This window comes from Pteropus vampyrus, unplaced genomic scaffold, assembly GCF_000151845.1.
Source record: "Pteropus vampyrus isolate Shadow unplaced genomic scaffold, Pvam_2.0 Scaffold101, whole genome shotgun sequence".
In the NCBI taxonomy this organism is placed as follows: Eukaryota; Metazoa; Chordata; class Mammalia; order Chiroptera; family Pteropodidae; genus Pteropus; species Pteropus vampyrus.
Window position 1 is genome coordinate 1,957,797 of NW_011888882.1, and position 10,187 is coordinate 1,967,983.

The 10,187-nt window shown below is 33.2% G+C and overlaps 1 pseudogene; it reads left to right on the plus strand.

Annotated features, from left to right (window-relative positions):
- The first annotated feature begins 7,708 nt into the window (after positions 1–7,708).
- On the plus strand, positions 7,709–7,827 carry LOC111742824 (annotated as a pseudogene).
- Positions 7,828–10,187: the final 2,360 nt, after the last annotated feature.

The window sequence follows — 10,187 nt, forward strand, 5'->3', positions numbered from 1 at the left end:
TGGAACCATAAACAATATTAGTAACTTACAGCTTCTTGAAAATACATTTTATTCCACATTTTATGCCAAGTGATCTAGACATATTTCATTTAATCCACATGTAAACCTCAACTTCATTGTTTAGATGAAAAACCAAAGTTCAGAGAGAATTAAATGACCTAAACATAACTTACTCTTTCTGGTTCCACAGATACCATAGATATACTATCACAGATACGAAGCTATGTCTCCAGGAAGCTAGCTCAAAAAAGGACTTTTACTGGGTTTCAGTGTAGAAGACATAGTTTTCAGTTTTCTTTCTGAGGTGACCAACTGTACAATGGCCAGAAATTCTCTCATATTCAGAGCCTAGGTGCACTGTATTGGTGGTAGTGGTGAAGGTTTGTTTTTTTCCTGTTTGTTTTGTTTGAAATTTTAACTTTCTATAAAAAATAAATACCTCTAGGCTGGTTGTAAAGTCACCAAGAAATGACACAGTTTGTGACATTTTGTCATTTATAAAGACTGACACAACTGAGAAATACAGTAATTTCTATTTTATACAAGTCTAGCCTTCTTATACCTCTAAAAACAATCATTTTAAGGAATGGGATGGACCGTAAGAATGTTGATAACGGAGGCAAACTCCAGTTTCTAATAAAGATTAAATGAGTGTTCTTCTCTCCCACTAGGTTCAAGGAAGAAAAGGGTTTGGAAAGTTTTAAGTCAGTGTGCTATATCAATTATAGTAGTTTCTCATTCCAAAATATTAAATTATTATATAGCCCAAATACAATAGATTCTAGAAATGTGAACTTGTGGATTTGATATATTTGGAATAGCTTCTAAACTCCTTTCTATTAAAAAAAAAAAATTGTACCATATTAAATTTTAATTCATTCACTTAAATTATCATCAAGGCTCTTCCTTCAGAAATAGATTTATGTAAACAATATTAGAAAAGGAAGAATATACATGTGATTGGTATTAATATGCTTTATATACTTAAAAGATAGTTTGCCACATACCCTAGTGCCAAAGAGAGTTAAAGCAGAGTGATCTCACTGTTCGTTATCGACAGTAATACTTGTGACCATGTAATAAAATATTTGCTGGCTGGAATTCCAGCTCTGTAATTCCATTTTCTCTAAAAGCACGGTTCCACAACTCATTTTATCTCATTGTCATTAAAATATCTATTGCCTTTCTAGTCCATGTGCTAGGAATAAAACCAGGCAACTCTGGTGCTTTAAGAGCAAGAACATGTCACCCAATATACAAAGCATAAAGAATTGAGGACTTTTTGAACTTTACAAAATAGATTCTATTTAAGCCATGACAGTAATGTCAACTGGCACATAATAGGAATTCCCTTAGGGTGTGCCAGACCCCCCTAAACCACAGAAATATCAGCCAAAACTTGTTGGTTGATAAGCCCCTTGACTGCAGGAAATGATAAGCATAAGAATTCCACCCAGTAAGGACCATATAAGTCAAACATCTCAGACTGACAATGCACAAGCCTTACTGACAACATCACAAACGGGTGCGCTGAGAGCCGAAGACTGCCTGTTGTAGCCACTGGCTTGAGGCCGATACAAAACCATCTGCACCGAAAGTTAACAGAGCTCACATTGGCGATGCTAAGGACTTTCATCCCTTCTCTCTGTCGCATAATACTCTGACTTTCCCCTCTCTTCGTATTGTGTGTTAACCTGCATGAGTATTTGATCGGTTTATCTGAGAAGGTTTCACTCAATAAACCTGGCATTGTAGAAAGACAAGTATGTTCAAGGGTGTTAACCCCGGTAGCAGCTTTCCTTGCTCACAACACTCTATTAAGGCCAGGTAGTTAGTTTTGGTCTTGTTATTCAGATAAGTGAATATCAATGCCAAGAAAAGACAGAGAGTTTATACCAGGGATCTGGAATTACAAGATGAAGAATTAAGGTTTTGTCCCATAGTTCATATACTCTATTTGGCACTGAGAAAATTGAAAAAAAAAAAAAATTCCTACTTATCTATTAAATGGGGTTAATAATAACTTTCACTCAATGTCATTATGATGATATAAAGATTACACAATGAAAAACTTGTATTGTATCTGGTTGTAAAGTGTTGTATCTGGTTAAATTATGGATCCTATGTAATAAAGCCAGATAGTCACAGCTGTCCCAGATGTGACATTTAGGCAAAACTTAATTGGAAGAGAAAGAAATACTGATTTTTTTCTACTACTTCTTTTATTGTTTTTTGATATTGAACAAATCAGAATCCATTTTGCAAGACATATATATGTGTGTGTGTGTGTGTGTGTGTGTATGTTTGTGGACAATGGCAAAAAACAGTCATTTTGTACTTCAAATAATTTATAGACTTTAGTATTCCTTTGCTTTCCAATTCTAAATTGAAAATTACAATCCAACCTTTTTTTTTTGAAATATCATTGTTAAAAAATTTAACATGATAAGACAGCTTGCTTACTTTTCTTCCCAATTATAGTTGAAAATGTTTACTTATGACTCTATGCTTATTTAGTGTACAAAATCTGTGTTAATTCTTCTATCAGTGGTTTGTCTTTTACTATTCCCAGACATCTGGTGGATGCCAGTGACCTAAAAAGAATTAATTTACTTCTAAGTTCTATCCAGTGTAGAAGAGAAAACTTAGGACCTGAAATTAGAATTTTAGAGGGAGAGAAAGTAGAGACTTTCCAACCCGATCTTTTCTCTGTGGAGGTGATAAAGCTGAGATCCAGCGATTTGACATGACTTGTGTAAAGTCACATCTCTGGTTAGTAATTCAGTCGTGGCTGTGTCAGTGCTATTCCCATGAAACCATATAGCTTCCATCTGTATTCTTTAGTGCTTTCAGCTGCTAATTTCTTCTATTCCGAAATAGTTATATTTCTTGACTGGGAACCATAGCTTTCTATGACACCTTCAGGGCTGCTTTTTAAAATACATCTCAAATATTTGCGATTTTGTAGTATCTCCTGACTTCTCTGATGTGTGGCGATTCATATTATGGTGATTTCATTAAGACATAGCCTCAAGTACTGGCATACTGGCTGTACCAGACGTATATGAAAGTAAACATTGAAAAAAAACTCCTCAAAATAGTGATGCAGCTATATAAACAGCTTGTGTCTGATATGTTATTAAAAACAAAGTTCTTAAAACAAAATGAAAATAAGAAAAGAAACAAAGAAAACTCTGGACATTCTGCACCCTAAGAATAAATCCTATGTTCTTGGAACAAGGATTAGGAAACAAGTTCCTTAATTGAGTACAATATGGTTCTAATTAAATGTCTGCTGTTGTCTAGATAAATGTTGCAAATCAAACAAGAGAAGAAAGGATATTGAACTATTTTATCTTTCTGTTTGTTTCCAAACCTGAGAACTAAGAATTCTGAAACAAAATTTCCTCTAATAACTTTGCAGTTATGAGTTTCATAATTTTCAAGGTATTTAACCCATTACCTCCACTTTTTGTACTTCCTTTATTGACTAATAGATACTAACGTAAATTTCCATCGTCCAGAAAGTTCAAAACTTTCAGCACTTCATTCACATTTTACAAATACCCACTTACAAAAATCTAGCACCCCATTCTTAAAAATTTTATCACCTCATTCATATTTTATAAATATCTATTGGTCAAAATCATCCAACATTCTTTAAACCAGACCATCTTTGAATGGATCATAAACGTAAAGTTCGAAAAAAGTGAGTGATGAAGGCTCGGAGAATTATTATGTTGTATTTCTAAATTAGTCATTTAGTCTAGATAACACATAAGAAAATATTGTCAGTGTGATGCTTTGTCCAGGTAATTGCAGCATTTCGGCAATGTACATCAAAACTATTATTCAATCAACAAATGGGAAGGGTACAATTATAGTAGCGATTGCTTGTTAGCTTAGTCTTGAATAAAATGTTGGTCTCTACACATTCTATTTATTTTTAATATATAATTTTAAAAACATATAGGAAACTGCTTTTAATTGATCCAGTGTTATATAAAAGTTTCTCTTCCATGAAGGAAAAGGGTAGTGGGAGGAAAATAAAGTGACCTATATGTAAAAATATTGCTCCATGACAGTTATCCATAACATTGTAGGATGGAGACTACCTTGGATGCCCAGAATCAAAAATTGCATTTAAGGGTGCATCAGCTTCTATCAAACACTTTACCAGAGAATTTGCCAAGGATAGATTTATTATAAACATTAGCTCAATTCTCTGGTCTGAATGGAGATATCAGTGAGCCATGCCACTGAGAGCAGCTATAGAGGAGCCTGGCTCCATAATCCTCATTAGAGAGCAACTACCCTCAAATGATGTGGGAATAAAAATTCATGAGAATCCAAGCTGATTCTTTCAAGATATCAGAAGCCCATTTCAATCCAGTATTAAGTCAGAAATAAGTCTTTAAATGTGGGATCTGTTAATAATTTTTTACTTTTTTAGTGTTTTTGCTGAAAGCATACATATCAACTCAACTAACTCTCCTCCCAAATTGTATAATGTGTATATTATGATTTAATATACAGAATTGTGACTATAGTTAATAGCACTTGCATATTTGAAAGTTGCTAAGATAGTAGATCATAAAACCATCACAAGAAAAAAAATATAACTATATATAGTGACAGATGTTAACTAGGCTTATTGTGATCATTTTGCAATATATACAAATACTGAACATTATGTTGTATACCTGAAGCTAATATAAAGTTATATTTCAATAAAAAAATAAGCAAAGTGGAGGAGGAAAGTTATAACAGAAAGAACTGGAAATCTACAGGTCTGCTTCCCACTTCATTATTTTTGTTACTATGGGCAAAATAAGGCTTCGCATCTGTATAACAAGGGCATTATAATAAATAACTGCAGAAATACTCAGTCTAAACTTTATTTCTAAGTTTGTGTTTGAACCACTTTTCTTTGCCTTTCTCTTTCTTCCGCATCCATTTTACAATGAATCCTCCCCCTCTATGTCAGTATTTTTAAGCCTGTGGTCCTGGACCACCCACTAAGAATCTGAATAAAAATTTGTATATTATCTCCCTCAATTTCCTTTTTCACCTATTTCTCTTCTCTAAGGAGCCCTTTTTGGCAATAATATTATTATAAAAATTCAAGATAAGATTTTTATTTTTTTGAGTAATAATTATCCTCAGTATTGATGAGCCATCCTCACTCCACCACTCACTCTCTATCTCTCTTGCTCCCTAAAATCAGCATTTTTATTTCTGCCTAACCAGTCCCTTGGAATCAACTATATGACAGTGACAATGATGAAAATGAGCCTGGCATGTGGAGTGAAAGGATTGATGTTGCATCATTCTCCTGATTTTATTGTTAACATTTGGGATTCCTAGAAATAATACAGCATATATATTTCCTCTGAATTTCTCTCTTCCCTTGAAAGATCAGACTGAGGCAATAAGGAAGGCAAAAATTTTAGGCTTTCAAGTTATATAGAACTCGGATTTAAACATAGGATCCATCACTTTCTGAGTGACCTTGGTCAAGTTGTTTAACCTAAACCTTAGGCTGCACATCCATAAATTGAGCATATAAATTGGACCTAATCTCAAAGAATTGTGAAGATCAAATGATATAATATGTGAAATTATGTAGCACAACGAATGTTTGGCACATAGAATCACTTTATAAATGGTATTATTGTTTAGTATGGTTATGTTATACATTATGTTATGTTATTCATGATTTTAAAGTTTTTCTTATATGGTATTTCTTTTTTCATGTTTATTCATGCATATCACTGAAAGAAGGAAAGTAAGATTACAAAAATAAGTATAGTGCACATACATGTGGAAAAGCTGGCAGTTTAAAATATGATTTATATTGTTTTGTCATTTAATTTGTCTAAAGGTTTATTTTTATGGTATTTTGCAAAAGTATCAGTCCACAATGGATGGGGCAGTGGTATGGGGAAACCACTGGTCTTTCACCATGAAAACTATAGAAGCCATGCCTAGAATAGGGCATCTTTTACTTTGATGTCAATGCAAATCACCTGGCTGGGGTATGGCTGAGTTTCTCCACTTGTAACAAATTCCAAGTGAAGGTGATGCTGCTCAGAGGAACACACTTTGAGTGGTAAAATAGAAGACTTAGACTAACCTGCAGAACTTCTGATCCACTTATAGTTATTAGACAACCATAAGTTACTAGATAACCATATTGGTCACCATAAATAAACTCTATTGGTCACCTTATATCAACTGAGTATATTGATAAAGTATATATCAAGCTCGATCAGGAGAAGTGCGAATGTTTGAGTTATCTAAATTGCATTATTATATATCAGTATATTTGGAAGATTTATAATGTAAATATACCAGAATGCCTTTACTCTTAATATGAACAGGATCTTGGCTCCCTGTCAAACATAAACGTGTCCTTCCAAAGGCAAGATTAAGGGCTTTGGTATTCTAATCTCTCTTGGGCTGAGGCTGAATATTGTGTGACAGTGGAGTTCATCTGGTACACCTAGAGTATTTATAAAGCCCCCTCATGAATACAGAAGATTAAAATTTTCTGAAATATTTGCCTCCTATATATTCGAGAGAGGGTGAGATGGGAAATTTTCACTGAACTCTTAGATTTGGTTAAAAATGCCTGTGGCAAATTCCATCTAAAGATAGAAATGAATTGGTGAGAACAATTTATACTTGAATAAACTCCTGGGCAAACAATATAATGAACAGAGAACCACTCCTATCTAATTTCTAGTCTCTCCCATTTATCTCTCATCAAATTGCAACTATTCAATAATGAAACTATAAGGATTTTTACCTAAACATTGCTGGCCCAAATGCTCTCCTCATGCACCCATCTCTGCCCTCACCGTCTAGTTGACAATCATTGCTTTTAAAAGTGAATAATCAATCTCTACTTAAAAAATATATTTTAATTTCTCTTTGTCAGATATTAATATGCCAATGCTCTTCCCTAGAATATCCTCCACTGCCAAAGATTATTTTTCCCTCTATCAAATCTCTGCTGAAAAATAAAACTATTACTTGAAGATTTTTTTATCTAATCATGTGAATCTCATAAATTCTATGAAATTCCTTCTTACCTCCCTGAATCTTCAAAATTTTGTGAAGATGCCAATAAAATTGTGGTTTTTCTATGTACTTGTCTTTCCTTCACCAATCTGAGTGTTGAAAAAAATCAAAATACCTCAGAGACGGTCTATGATCTAATTTATTAAAATATAGCATTTAATATGCCAATTTATTTCTTTTAAATCTTTACAACATGTCAATAGTGTTTCTCCTTTCTATTAATTGTAAACCATAATAATAAATTAATTACTTAAGAAGTATTAGCCATTGCCTACTATGTGCTAGATATTGTATCAAAAATTGAATTAAGACATGCTTTGTGAAGCCCACAGTTTGCAGGGAAAGATGCAATTATAATTAACAATGTTATGTCTTAAGTACTAGAAAAGGTGCAAAATCTTTCTGGAGTGCAGATTAAAAACCCAAGGAAACTTCTACAGAGGAAAAAATGAGTTTTATAACATTAAATAATAGTGTATTCTCTGGAGTCAAATAGATCTGAATTGAATCTTCATTCTGTCATGGATTAGCTGTGTAATCCTGGATACATTTAACCTCTCCTGGCTTTCCTTTGGTCATCTGCAAAATGGATGTTGTTAGGTTGATGTAAAATCTAAGCTGGATCTACGGCTATGCCACTCTGAACAAGCCTGATCCTGTCTGATCTCAGAAGCTAAGCAGGGTCGGATCTGGCTAGTACTTGGATGGGAGACTACCTAGGAAGACTAAGTGCTGTAGGAGTAAAAAATAAAAAATAAGGGATTGTAAGCTGACAAGGTCCTTGCAATCTGTGAAGTCAACCAGGGAATGAGAGGGAGAGAGCATGAAGTATAAGGAGGCAGAGGCTTCTTTCCCTAATCATCTTGGCCTTGCTGAGGAGTTTGGATTTCATTCTCAGTGCAAAGGGAAAGATATAAACCAGGAACTAACAAGATGTTATTTACTTTTTAAAAAGATCACTCTGCTTGTAGTGTAGACAAGATTAATGTGGAAGAAGAATGGAAATGTGAAGTGTTGAAACATGAGACGCCAAGTGACAAATGATGATACCTATAGACCTGGAGAGAGACTGAAAATGAAGATGAGTCAGGAGGTTACTAAAATAGACAGGAAAGCAGGGTCAAAAACAAGCAGAATAGATAAAAAATATGGATGTGAGAGATTCTGTAGAGATGGAAATATTTTAAAAAATTATATATGGAGAAATACAACGAGGCAATGTTCACATGGCAATGACATTCAGTACATCTAAAAATACATATTCTTAGATAACAAGAATAATTATATATAGAAATGAAATATTTTAACAATATTTTTCAGAGAGAAAATAACATTTTTAAAAACATATTATTGTATATATTTTCTCTAAATACTTGAAGTCAGGAGTGATCATTTAACATTAATCGTATATAGGAAACAACGTATTTACTTAAACACAAAAATATTAGTTGTTTCTCAATACAAAATGATATTTTTAGCATTCTGAAATAAAATCTGTACTCCCTGACCAATTATTAAATTGAAAGGTTTTTAGCATATCTTGAGGAAGAGGTTTTATTAGCAAGCAAAATGATATTACATACCTGGTATGAAAATTCTGATAGGACAATTTTTCTTAAACAACCTGTAACTTTTGGAGAAATTGTGCTTGATAATTAGCAAATATTATTTTACTTGATTCTTACTGAAGCCTGGGCTTATTCTTCTGACAGTAACTTATTTTCTCTGTTAGATGTATTATTGTGTTGGAAAGAAAAATATATATCTGGCAAAGTGAATTAACCAGTCAACTGTCACTTGGAGGCTTATATTGTGCTTGTATATACATATAGGCAGACTCCAAGGTGGCCATCATTTATTGAGCCCTTGCTATGAAATGTCAAGGAATAAGCAGCAAGAAACAAGCAAGAAACAGCAAGAAACAAACCTTTTGGACATTAAATATTAGATTATTTATTCATTAAAATGGCATTTATTGAGGACCTGCCATGTGCCAGAAACTTCTGCATACTGTGCTGTAGATACAGCATTTAATACATTAGATAAAAACTACTTTCATGGAGCTTACAATCTAGTGAGGAAAAATTATTTACTAAAATCAAGCAATACTTTTGCATATACATTGCACACATGTAAATTATATAAATTATTTGGATTTAAATTACCTTAATTTTTAATTAATAGTAGACATTATTATATTAATCAATTGCAACCCATATGTATGAATTAATCACTTCAAGCAATTATATATTATACTCTCGGACCTATTACCTTGCTTGTTGTTAGACCTGAAGACTGAGAGTGCAAAGCAGACTTTTTAATTAAATTTTAAAGTACTTCTTCCATATGTAATCATCACAAATATTAAAAGATATCTGTGATTTGTTTGTGAGTTATTTTGCCATGATTTGATTAGTTTTCATAGACACAAGAAGAAGTACTTCGAAATGATTGTTAATGGCTTTTAAAGTTATGACTTAAGAGAATCTATGAAACAAAAAATCTTTAAATAGTCTCAACCACTTATACTGAGTTCCTTCAGAAAATCATCTCGAAAAGCTTATATTTTTATTGGTGATTTGAAGAGGAATGCCTTAAATACTTTTTATTGTGCTCTGATGCAGGTATGAGAATAAGAAAAAATGAGACCCCTGGTTAATAATGTACATTTAAGCAGTAATCCACAGAGTGCTTTATAACAGTACTCTCTAGAAACTGTATAATGTAAACATTGAACTGTGTAGCAATCAGTTAAAAGCCTCACTAAGGAAGTAATACTTAAGCAAACATTTCAAACACTCCAGATAGATCCCTGAAGTTTCTAAGCACTAATATCGCCGCCTTTTTACCACAAATTATAAGCCGTTGGAAACAGCATCAAATTTCAAATGCAAAAGCAGAAGTTTTGATATGACAGAAAAGCAAGAGTAAGCCACAATTCCAGCAATCTAAACAACAAAGTGCATGAATTAGACATTGCACCTCTGGCTTATAGGTCACCACTGCCAATAAAGTGTTTCATGTATACTTGCAGGCTGTCCTGAGCCAGTAGGAATAGGTGCTCACATATACCACGAAATTAGAAAGTACACTCTCCTTTT